At 34.2% G+C, this 13,157-nt stretch overlaps 1 long non-coding RNA gene across 1 annotated transcript in view; it reads left to right on the top strand.

Moving 5' to 3' along the window:
* LOC309849417 overlaps positions 1-12,933 on the top strand; it is an 80,427-nt gene extending 67,494 nt beyond the window's left edge. The window contains exons 2-4 of the long non-coding RNA XR_014303692.1: positions 2,659-2,782; positions 11,960-12,098; positions 12,819-12,933. This is a non-coding gene — a long non-coding RNA (uncharacterized lncRNA). The remainder of the gene's footprint in view (positions 1-2,658; positions 2,783-11,959; positions 12,099-12,818) is intronic.
* The last annotated feature ends 224 nt before the right edge of the window (positions 12,934-13,157 follow it).

Below are 13,157 nucleotides of genomic sequence, written 5' to 3'. Positions count from 1 at the left end.
CTAGCTAAAAAGTCTCAGTCAGAGCTCTCTTTGTTCCAGCTTATGCTCATCAGCTCATTTCTGAACCCTTGGTGTGCAGGATGAATGGTTTGTGTGCCTAGATTCAACTCACACATCTAGTCTGGTCAGGAAGATGCGGGTCAAGATGCCATGGTTGATAATCTCAGTCATACTACATAGGGATGGGGGAGGTAGGCAATTTCTAAATGGGAGGGTTGAAGGCACAAATACCAAAAGGCAAAAGGAAAATAATTCAGCAGGCTAAACCACAACCTCTGTCATCCCCTACTATTGCTTCACATTTTGTATTTGAATTCTGGTCTTTGAAAAATTGCCAAAAAAAAAAAAAAAAGAAAGAAAGAAAGAAAGAAAGAAAAGAAAAGACAAGTAAAATTGCCAGCAAGCTGAGAATAGCCAGCAACGTACACTTTATCAACCCTTACACAGGGAAATGACCAATGTATTACAGATAAATATGACCAAGAAGTCTATAAAGAATGCAGAATGAGATGATAAATACAAAAATGTTTGCAAATTAAGCTGGGAGAGGAATAATTTCCTTAAATATATCAGGCTAAGTACTTTACCTGTATATAAATGAAGAGAGCCTGAAAATTTAACCTAAATCCCACTGAATTCATTTCTGTATATTATTTGAATTTTGTAGCATAACATTTAATGTGTTTAGTGAACATTTTATCATCCATTCTATATTGTGGTTTCGGTTATTCTTTTTTTCTTTAAAGATATACTGATTTATTTATGAGAGAGAGAAAGAGAGAGAGAGAGCAGGGGCAGAGGGAGGGGCAGAGGAATAGGTGAGAAAGAATCTTCAAGCAGACTCCCCACTGAGTGCAGAAGGCTTATGCGGGGCTGGATCCTAGGACCCAGAGACCATGATCTGAGCTGATGGCTCGAGAATCAGCTGCTTAACCACCTAAGCCACCCAGGTGCCCTGTGGTTTCAGTCATTCTTAAGGAAAGCTTTTTGCCATATTAATAAAGCCCTAAGAACTTTCTCACTTTTTTAAAGAGATAAACCTGAACTTAGTAGATCCCATCAGCAATTACAGTTGGATTATGGTGTGTGGACCAGGGAATGGTGCCCTTACAGAATAATTCCTAAATCATTTCTATTCTTTTCTGGGGGTGCTCAGTGAAAACTGTTTAATATTCTGTTGTTATTCGACCCCTGGCTCTTGTTCAATAGCTCATTATAAGTTCCAACTTTAAACATGTTCTTTTGAATCTAGATTTTCAGTTGTATTACAGGTCCATAAATAGAGTAGGAAAGGGAAGTAAGCAATGATTCAAGTTTCCAGCCCCACTTTTACCATCAATTTATGTTATCTCATTTATGTCACCTCCTTCTCTGTGCCTTTGGGTTTTGTTCATATAAGGAGAGTAATAATATGAGTTAGCAAATATGTATCAAGAGCTTCCCATGTCCCATATCAAATGTGCAGCATACAAGTAAATCATTTTCCTTCTTTGGGTGTCAGTGTAGCCATAAAATATGAACTTGGGGTAGACAATCTCTAGAATTCTCTGATCATACCATAGCATGTTATTGTAGAAGTCAAAAGAAAAAGACAATGGGTATGAAAATTATTTGAAAAGCATAAAATCTTTCATAGTGATGATACTAGAGGACTGAAGGAATATAAATATATTTACATGATTTCTTTTAAAGAGCATATTTTATTAAAATCCCACTAATATCTAGACCTAATAGGCACTATCCAGTTGTAAGAGGAGCAAAGATGGAGTCACTTATCTTGGTCATGTTAAAGATTAGACATTTTAGATTATCAATATTACATCAGAGATGGTACCTCCCCCATTCTCCCCTTTAAAATTACCTTGTTACCATTATTGGCATCTGGTTCTTAAAAGAATGGGTTTTCCATGAGTCTGCTCTTTCTTTTGTCCAAGAATCATTCTGAACTAGTTCAAACTATTGGTTTAATATCAATCCTTTTTTTTTCTTTTTCAAGTGTAGAAGTTGGTTTGAAAACAGTTTGTAAAGAAGAAAAAAGTTTATAAACACTGAAAATAAGATAACATTAAAAACAAATTTACACTTGCATGCATCCACAGAACCATTAAAGGAAATTATCATTCATTGAAAGCATCTTCTTGCTGGCAGGTAATAATGATGGCTAATGAGACTGACATTTACACTGCTCAGCAAAAAAGTATTTTTCTAAACATGATGTATAATTAACATAACTTGCACACAAATCATACACACAAAAAGCATCAAATTATCAAGACTTATGAGTGAATAATGTCCTCCAAAGATTTCTATTCAATCACTTTGTATTTTATGAGTAATTTTAAGGCTACTTTAGAATTTTTTCTTCATTCTTCTAAGCGAAGATAAACCAGTTCACATTGATGAAAACTATCAGTTCTTTCAGCTTGGAAGAAAGAAAAAAGGACTGTAGGGAAAGGGAAAGAGGGAGGAGGAAAAAAAGAAACAGTAACCCTAGACTTTGAATAAAAGCCCTTGAAAAATGTAGGCTACCTTCCATAGAGTAGAATGTCTCATTATGTTTGGATCCCTATTGTTTTTCTTCATAAGATGTATTTTCTGTCATTATAAATAGTGTTCCCTTTATTTCTATTAACAATTACTTACTTATTTTCTGAATAGGTTTGGATCCTTTTTACATTAGCGGCTGAGAGAAATACTACTAATCACAGACTTTTCCATATGATGAAGGATAAGCCTCTTACAAGTCTATGTGGAATTATTAACACCACGTGTGACTGCACAGGTAAATATAGTAAAACTATAAAGTTGGGGGTTTATTTTGAAAATGTTGAACTTTATTATTTTATGACTTTAGAGAAGACTTTAAAGCAGACAGATGCAGGGGAATACTAACATGCTGAGAAAATAAATAGGACTCGCAATTTACATTGTTGAGCAGTGCTAGGCAAGGTTCTAATCATAACTGTGGCTAGGTTCTGTACATGTTTTCATTTCCACCTTAAGAATTTCCACAGAAGTCTCCACTGCTCAGTACTCACTCAAGTCAGGAATCAACTTTTCCATCAGCACTGCCTTTCCTGCAGCTTTCATTCCCCAGTTCATCCAAATCTTCCTGCTTCTCATTTCCTCAGGACTCTACGTTCTGATAAACAAAGTCAATGTTTCAGCTTAGTGTGCATTTGTTAGAATACCGCTGACTAATGGGTGTTAACATTTCTTGTTCTTCAGAATTTCTCCCCTTAGGTCTTTCTTGAACCTTACCAAGTTTCAAAATAAAATTTCCTGTAAGTGCTATTTCTGTTCAAGAATCTGCACTAGTTCAGTGCAAGGGCTTTGTCAAATGATCTTCTCTTTTCCAGTTCAGTCTCTCTCTAGATAGTGATCTGTTCAATTCTGTGTAGTTAGGTCAGATCTCTTCACAGTTCCTCACATGTACTGCTCAGACCCACTCTGCGTCTGTGTAATTCTTTTGTCCTGAAATATCCTCCTGCCCAGTCACATCAATCTTTGTTCAACGTATAATCAGCTAAGCATCTGCATATAAATACATGTATTTGCTAAAGTATAATTCAATTTCCATCTCCCTAATAAAGTCCCATGTCCATAATGATCTAATTCTTAGTCTGTTTTACTAACTTGAAATGGTACCTGCTTATTTTACTTTTTAATCATAACTCAGTATGTTAAAACATTTTTATATTAATTGCAGCTATTTGTTCTTTTAGGAACCTAGAAATCTTAAAGCAGTCTGATCTTGATTGAGAAGGCTATGAGGAAGCATTCAAAATTTTTGAACTACGGGGAAATATGATGGGAGCTGCAATTTTTTTGACTCCATCTTCTCTCTATAGAATAGATAACACTTGGGATACTGCATCATTCCCAATGTTTAAATCCTTTGGTGCTGTCCTACAGCTTTCAGCTAAATAATGCTCTAGCACTGATATGCCTTTACAATCTTCTCTACTGCAAATTTCTGCTGCTCTTCCCTTTTGCTTTATGCCCTTCACTTCTGCTACATAGAACTAATAAATCCATGAATTCATCATGCTTCCAGGATAAAAGACAAATGAGCAGCAGAGAAGGAGAACCCCAGAGTAGATAATTACTTTAGAGAAAGAAAAATGCTTAGTCAATCTATACATAAATAATCATTCATGAACCTAAAAACTATTAATAAGTCATTGATGGAACAATAAAAGGACCTATATACAGTTAATGGTTCAACTAGTTAAGAGGGCCTAGGTTAGATTACAAAAGCTTGAAAAAATGTCCAGATAATAGGATCAACTAAATATTTGGAAATGAAATCTGAACTACATACACAACTACAACTACATACACAGAATCATGATGCTTGCAGTTTTGTATTTAAGAGAAAATTTAAAATTCTGTTGTATTATTACTCATCATATTCCTCTATATGAAACATTTGTACATCTCTAGATTTCTCAAATTTATATGCTGGAAAGCTGAAACTACTACAACTTCCGGGCTACCTGAAAGACATGCTTAGACTCATTCTGGTGACAGTGACCAGTATACAGACAACACATTATAAAAAACAAAATAGTCTCCTTAGGAAACAGTCTGAGATTGCACATGTAAGTGTGATCAGTGGCAACAGGGAAAAAATGTCCTGTGACTCCTGCAACTGTGTTCAATCCTCATTTCAGTAAACCAAAAAACTGACGAAGAACATGCAAAGTGATCCTTTACTCCCTGGAGAAAAAAAACAAAACACAAAACTGAAAATGGCCAGGAGATAGCTGAGAGAGGCCCTTCTCCACTTGCAGCCGGTCTTATCTTTTTTGAAGATAATATCTTATGTCTTTCCCTTGTGAAAAACTTCCTCCTGCTCTTAGGATAGGACAAAACTTGTAATATGAACTGCAAGACCCTGTATCATCTAGGCTTGAGATGTCCAATATAGTTCCCACTAGCCACATGTGGGTATTATTTTTAAAATAATTAAAATCAAGTAAAATTTTAAATTGTGTTCCTTAGTTGTATTAGCCACATTTTAAGTGATCAAAAGCCACATGTGGTTGGGATTCTGGCTGGATTCTGTTTCTATTTCTTTTTTTTTTTTTCTTTAATAAAGATTTATTTATTTATTTGGCAGGGGGACAGAGAGAACATGGGGGGAAGGGCAGAGGGAGAGAATCCTCAAGCAGAATCGCCATTCAATGCAGAGCCAGACACAGGGCTGGATCTCACCACCCATGAGATCACAGCCCATGAGACTACAACCTGAACCGAGGCCAAGAGTCAGACGCTTAACTGACTGAGGCACCCAGGAGCCCTGGGACTCTGTTTCTTCATCTAACCACATATATTTGTGTACTTTCATATTTATATGTCCTACTTAAACTATAAAAATTTTAAAAGCATTTGTTTCTTTTATTTAAATGTTTGGCTTCTAAAATATTGGTAAGGGCTTCCTTCTAGTTTGGGATGGCAGACTGAATATATTCATTTACCTTTAGTCTTTAAGGAGGTCTTCCTGAAAAGAAACAAAAAGTGTTTTTAAAGGAATGGAACCATAAGAGGGCTGGTAAACTAGAAGGAGGACTACCAAAGGACCAGAAAAGCTAAAGTAACTAACAATGATATAAAATAGAAAAACAACAAAAGAAATTAATACAAACACCAAAAAGAAAGGCCCTTTCTAAAGAAAGGCTCAGTGTCAGCCACTACAAAGAGAAAGAATCAATGGTGATGACAATTAAATAGATAGTAGCTTTTGACACAAGTCAGTCATTTAGACAGCTTTTCCTCTTTCCCAGGCTCTTCATAGATAGAGTCTATAAAGCCGGGTTTTTAGCCCTCATGGATTAAACTTGATTTTGTTCCCCCAAATGGGAAAGGAGTCAACAGATTGTTGGAGCCTGCAAGAGAAGCAGAGCAAAACCAAAGATAGCAATGAACCATCACACTGGTCACTAAGGAAATTAATAGAAAGAGAAGGCAGCTCCATCCAGTGGTGAAATACACTAAAACACTCCACCCTGAGATAAAGCTCCCTTTAATTTAGGAATGATAAAAGTTCCAAGTCTTGAGGATATTGTAGAGTCTAGAACTAGCCTTCTCATTTAAGAGTCAGGAAAAGAGAACTGTACAACCATACAGCTTCAGAAGAAACACACACCAAATGCCTACAATAATCAACTAAATCTTGATTCAAAAATATGAACAAAAAACAAAGATTCCAGTCACTTAAGGAAAATTAATAACAGAAAAAAAAATCCCATCAGAGAAAACAGAGATAATTTAAGAAAAAGAATAAACTTTAAAATACATACATTAGAATTTCTGTTGGTGAATTGGTAGGCACTGTGAATATGAAGCTAAAGTAACTAACAATGATATAAAATAGAAAAACAACAAAAGAAATTAATACAAATTTGAACTTGGAGGAAAAGAGAGGAAAATTCCTAAGAAACAAAAATGGGAATTGAAAAGCAAAGACATTAAATACAGTGTTGTAGATCTAGGGGCTTATAACACAAGTAAATTCAAACAAGGCATTTGGGTCCTAATTCCCATGGTGGAATAGAAGAAAAGACATTTGGTGCATAAGTGTGTAGTAATTGAAACTCAGAGATTTATATAAAACCAGTCTGTTTTCTCGGTCAAAGAGAGATTAGAAAAATATTGTTCAATAATTCATGTATATGACAAGGAAATTTATCTTTGCCCAGAACTTAAGGTTAGCAAAGAAAACATATCAGAGCCATATGGGAATTCAGAGTCGGAATTTTTAATCTATTTGATAAAAGACTCTCCATGCCAAAAAAATAAACTGTTCCCAGTCTGGTTTCACTACATCTAATATCTGGAAGAAACAAACCTATAACTGCTCTGTGTCACCCCTCCCACAAACAGGACCCAAGAACTGTCACAGAAAAACCACAATCCATTGAAGATGAACTCACGATCAAAAATTACAGAACACATGTAAAAATGATCAAGCATAAGTAAGAGTCAGAAGATACAACAAACAAAAAAATCTGTATCTCAACCACTTAAGATGATAAAATGCTCATAAATAGATCATAAGATAATTATACTTAAAATAATTTAAATGAAATAAGAAGGGAGAAACTACAAAAGATATAGAAAGCACTATAAAAAGAAATAAACATATTTAAAGTGAACCAAATATATCAGGTAGAAAAGGAAGATAAAGTCACTGAAATATAAACCAAAATGGATAGACTAAACACACTAGACACTGTTAAAAAGATAATTAGTAAACTAAATGACAGACTTGAGGAAAACATCAGATTATAGCACAAGGGTATACAAGATTGGAGAAGAGTAAAGAGAAATTATAAGACATGGAAGGTAAAATGTGAAGATCCAGCACATATCCGAGAAGAGTTTCAAGAAGAGAGTACAGTGAAAATGAGGAGAGACAATAAGATCATGGTTGAGAATTTTTCAAAACTGATGAAGATATGAATTCTAAAATGAGAGGTAGAAAGAAAAATAAATAAATAAATAAAAATAAATAAAAAGAAACTCACATCTTGGCCTATTGTTGATAAACTCAGGACATCAAAGGGAAGAAAAACCTTAAAATTAACCAAAAGGGACGGACAAATTATCTCTAAAAATAGATGAACTGTAAGGAAAGGCCACAAACGATCTCTTCAAAATGGCACATTTTTAGAACTTCAAAGACTGAATTTAGCAAAATCTTCCCAGTGAAAGAACTGCTCAACAACATACTTTGAGAAGGAAATTAACTCCAAAGAACTGAGTATTGGCAAGAAACAACAGGAAGCAAAGAAATTAGTGAACATGTGAGTAATTAAAAAATAACTGGAAATAAATTCTGATAAGAAGAACATTTAAGTTTAAATTGGTTATTCAGAGTTTAATTGTTGTAAGGTCCTAATTCTCTTTGGACAAAAGATATAGGCATTAATTAACTTTAGACATTTATATCAAGTATGCATGTTAAAATTCCACCTTAATAATGAAAAGACTTGATTTAGAATCTATCAGTTCACACCAATAGCAGGGAAAAGTGGGGAATAAGATAAATCAATCTAAAAGAAGTCAGGAAAAGAAAATAAAGAAGCTAAGTTAAAGCATTTGGAAATTGAAAGCAGGGTAATGTATTTGGAAGTTATTATAATTACTCTTATTATTAAAGTAAATTATAGTCATCTAAACCAGGAATTACAATAATTATAAACTAATTTAATATATCTTTGTGTGTGTATGGGATCCACAGAGATTAAAGGAATCACAAAGTTATGTCAGAAAAAAAAAAGAAGGTGCCACCAAAAAAATAGCAATCAGACAATAAAAGACTTGGCATTTCAAAAAGGTGATTGTTGAAATAAAAATTCAATGAGTAATGTGATTAGAAAGAACAGCTCTCAAGTCCAAGTCAGTAGCCAAGACATAAAAATCAAAAAAATCTCCAAAACAGAAGAGTTATTTGTAGACTACTATATACCACAGAAAACATAACTTTGCTCCTATTATGTGCCAGACACTGTTCTAAGGACATTACCATTACCAAATAATTGACTATTAATATTAACTAATAAATTATATAATGCCATTACCAAATAATTGACATTACCAAATAATCCAACAACGTATTATTACCCCCATTTTACAGATGAGAAAACTGAAGCATAGAACAATTAAACAATTTGCCAAAAAGACAAAAGAAAAACAGCAAAGTTCAGAAACACAGAGGGTAGATTCCAAAGTTCAAATATATAGGAATAAGACTTCCAGAAGCAAACATCAGAGGCAACAGAAAGTAGAAGATAATTAAATTAGAGACACTATCATTTTTAACTTAAAAATTTTGAGTTAAAAATATAGTTACATGTATATTTTGATTTAAAGAGCCTACCACATACAAGCATAATAAATTATTAAAATTGTCTATGCCTATAAATGGTCTAGATTCTGAAAATAAAGAGAAAAATCAAGAAAGCTTCCAGAGTGGAAAATCTGGTATCTTAAAATGAAATGAATATCAGATTTCTCTTTAGCCTCAGTGAGTTCTAGAACACTAGGAAATAATTTCCTCTCCACATTTTGAAAGAATATTAATAGAAACTAACAGTTATAAAAGAAGACATACAGAGAAAGATACAAAGAAATTTTGGCATATGCAAAGCAGCCAAAAAAAATTACCATCCATGCACGCATGTAAAAAAGTGTGAGTAGATACCACAGAAAAACATAAAAGGAATACCCACAAAAATTATGTTTTTCTATCACTTTTCTGAGATACAAGAAAGAACAGCAAAAAGAAAAAGTGATTTTAAAAAAATTCCATTGGAGACTGTGAGATTAAATCATTCATCTTAAGTATTAGAGGACTGGTTATATAAAACTGCATTCCCTTTTTACATGTCTCTTCAACTCAGTCATTTCTCTGGTATATAATATTTATATCATAATGGAAATGCACTTTAAACACATTTATGATACTATACCGGAAAAAATCCACATATAAGTGGATCCACGTATTCACACTCATATTGTCCAAGGATCAATCATATGATATATGAAAAAGTAACTATAGAAAATATTCTTCATTAACATAAATGTACAATATCTAAACACAATTTTACCAATCTGATTCAACAATTTATAAAGCGGATAATACAACATGACCAGGTATGATTTATCTTAGGAACACACGATATATATTTCAGAAGAAATTAATTTGCAAATACAAAGTGAAACAAGCAGTGCTTTTAAATGTTTTACACTGTCTTTTTAAAGAAAAAGTTTTATGTACATAGTTAGAATTGAGTTCTTTGCACAATCCTGCAAATCCCTGAGCCCTTCTGTGATAGAGGGAGAAAAATATCATAAGCATTAAAAGGTGTCACTGAGGCTAATGTAACATGAATCTCCATTCTGGAAGAGTTCGCCTTGAGTTATTCTAGCTGAGCCAATTAAGCATCTGGCAGTGCAGGCAGAGAGAGCACCGGGGCTCATAACCAGCCACCCTGATGCTTGAGAGGCACCTCCCAGCCCGCTGTGAGTCCTGAATGCTGGGGACCAGAGGAAGGGAGATACATGATGATTAGAAGAAACAAAAATGAGGCAGGTATTAACTGGAAAGTTGAAAAGAGCTTTAACAGAAGTGCTAAAAATCATGCTTGTAATGCTTAATTTACTTTTATTTTCAGAATTGTCCCTAGAACTGTAAATCACTCTCCCTTATTTTTAGTACAAAAGATCTTTAAAAACGATCTTTGTGGCACTCATAGGTTAATGGACCTCCCCCTTTGACTTTTCTATTATATATTAATAGGAAAATATCAGATATTTCTTTGTAATTAATATTAGTAGTAATTCTAGGAAGAAAATAATAAATAGTAAGTTAGTTTCCAAAGTAAAAGCATACATTGCTTTTAAAGTTTATTTCCACAAACTGCTTAAAATTCAAACTAAATTTGTATTATACCTTCCAATGAAAACCTGACAGTTGGATTAATCTTTATAAAACTACAAATTTACATAATCCATATACTCAAAAACTGTTCTTTGCTCTTTTAAAAACATCTTTTAAAATTTAATTTTATAATCACCTTGAACTTACCCTTTCTGAAGGTCTTGCATAACCCATAAGCAAATGGAAGAAAATTTTGATGGGTGGGTCAAAAGGACTTCTCCCCTCCAAATCCTAGAGGAAAAGAACAATGAATCCATAAAGCAACCCACTTTCCAGACAAATATTATTGGTCTTTATATTGTAGTTCTTTTGTGTGAGCTTTTTAATTAGCTACTTACAGCACAGTGTTAATGACAATGAAGTCACAGTGTGAGCACTTATTGAGCAAGACAGAAGTATGAACAAAAAAGGTCCATGACCATAAATCGCACCCAAATCCCATTCAGCTATCTTATAAACCAATATTGCTGACTATAAAGAGAACCATGTAGGAAGATACAAATGGTTCAGGGCAAACCATCATGATTAGAAAAAGAACTCAATACTAAAATCCTGCTGACTGAGTTGCAGCATTGCTACATTAGAAAGAATAGCCCCTTTGTGATAACCGATATTATCTCCATAATAGCTTGTAATATCCCGTTGTATGCATCCCCCTTATGTTTTAATGATAAGATATCACTGTAATAATTATTTTATTAAAATATTTAAATATATTTACCTGCTCATACTCTGCTCTCAGAAGAGAAAAAATATATATTTTTCAAATACTCATTGGCTTTGTTAATTTTTGGCCCTTCAAAAATATTACTTTATTTTAATCCCCTGTGCTGATCCTAACATTCAGTGTGCACTTTTGTTTATTTATTTTTAATATTATTCTTTTTTAAAAGATTATTTGTTTATTTATTTGAGAGAGAGAGAGAGAGAGAGAGCAAGCATGAACAGGGGGGATGGAGCCTAATGTGGGCTTCCACCCCAGGACCCTGAGATTGTAACCCAAGCAGAAAGCAGTCACTTAACTGACTGAGCACGCCCTCGGTGTGCACTTTTAATCAGAAGCACAACTCATCTATTTTTTTAAGATACACTTATTTATTTGAGAGAAATAGAGAGGGAGCAGGGGAAGAGGCAGAGGGAAAGGGAAAGAGAGAATTCTCAAGCAGACTCCCCAACTGGGCACTGAGCCTGATGCAGGGCTCCATCTCACAACCCCAAAATTATAACCTGAGATGACCCGAGATTTCACAATCATAAAATCAAGAGCTGACCGCCCAACCAAGTCATCCAGGCTCCCCAGCACAAGATATCTGATTGGTAGATAATGTTTGATGCAGTAATCTGTCATGCTGAGACTACAGGCAAGCCTTAGGATCATGCACTTTATATGTTCAAATATAGATTTAACACTAAGGCTAGACTCTCATTTATTTTATTCAATTTTAGTAAATAAATAGAAGTTATAATTGGTTATGATTTGGTTATGGTTAATTCAGATTTTTTCTATAGTAATGTCCTAGGCTGGACCCTCTGAGGAGCCAGAGAAAGATGAGATCAAGAGTGGAAGAGTGCTATCAGATAAAACGCCTGGTAAGAGAAAATGGAAGGAGCTGTAAGAACTCAGACCATGATGCAAGTCTGACCGGAGGTGAGGAAATGCGGGAGGAAAGTTTGAATGGAAGGAAGCATCCCAGAGTGCCATGCAATCTAATGAAAGTTTGGCAGAAAGTTTAGAAGTCTTGAACCAAAGTAGGCCATGAGAGGTGCTTCCATGTTTTCAGTAACAAGCCTGCCTTAATATCCCTGTCACATTCAGTCACTGGCGAACAGGGCAAACACAGAAATGGTTCTCAGAGGGCAGCGCCTGAGGCCGTTGGCCAATTACGATCCCCACAGTTGGAGATCAGCAAGGCTCATTTTCAAGGTTGCCCGACTGTCTGCTGGTTAAACTTTTGGAAAATACTTTTCCAAAGTTATGAGATACATAATTTTGACAAAATACCACTACAACATCCTTTCAAACTGACATCTTTGGTTAGAAAAAAAAAAAAAATGTGGTGCCAGGTTTTTAAAACTCACAGAGATTTTAGAGACCACTGTTAATCTATTACTGTTACATGAATCAATTATGATATCAAATACCACAATAACAACATATTTCACTTCAAATATTTCTCATGTTAATTCTAAAGAAAACTGTCTTGATTTCAAACAAAATGGTGGAGACACAGAAATTTAAAATATTTTTGGAGGTGGTTTTATAAAAGCAGATAAGATAAATGACACAATGGGATCAAAATTATATACATTCTTCTTTAAAATACAGTATTTTAATCAATTACTGCTCATATTTCATTTGCTTTTCCAGAAAGCCCATGAATGTTGGTATATCAACAAGCAAGATAAACTTCCTTAAATGGCACAGAAATTTGTGACATCCCTAGAAAATGTCATCAAAAGGAAAGAAGTAACAATATTAAAATATCTCACCCAATCCCGTAAAGATGACTAATCTATTTTAGCATTTCAAGATTTTAAGTAGCTAGAGAATAATAAAGAGAAATTTCCACAAGCCTTTCATATGTAACAAAATGAAGCTTGCCATGCTCCCCCTGTGCATTTAATAATGCACACCTATTGATTTATATTCACCAATCTATTGTAGCCATTACTGCTTTAGGTCTTTTGCCTCCAAAAATGTCCTTGG

The sequence above is a fragment of the Mustela nivalis genome (genome assembly GCF_964662115.1).
Source record: "Mustela nivalis genome assembly, chromosome: 16".
NCBI classification, from domain to species: domain Eukaryota; kingdom Metazoa; phylum Chordata; class Mammalia; order Carnivora; family Mustelidae; genus Mustela; species Mustela nivalis.
The sequence above is the reverse complement of the archived record's forward strand: the minus strand, read 5'-3'. Positions and strand labels throughout refer to the sequence as shown.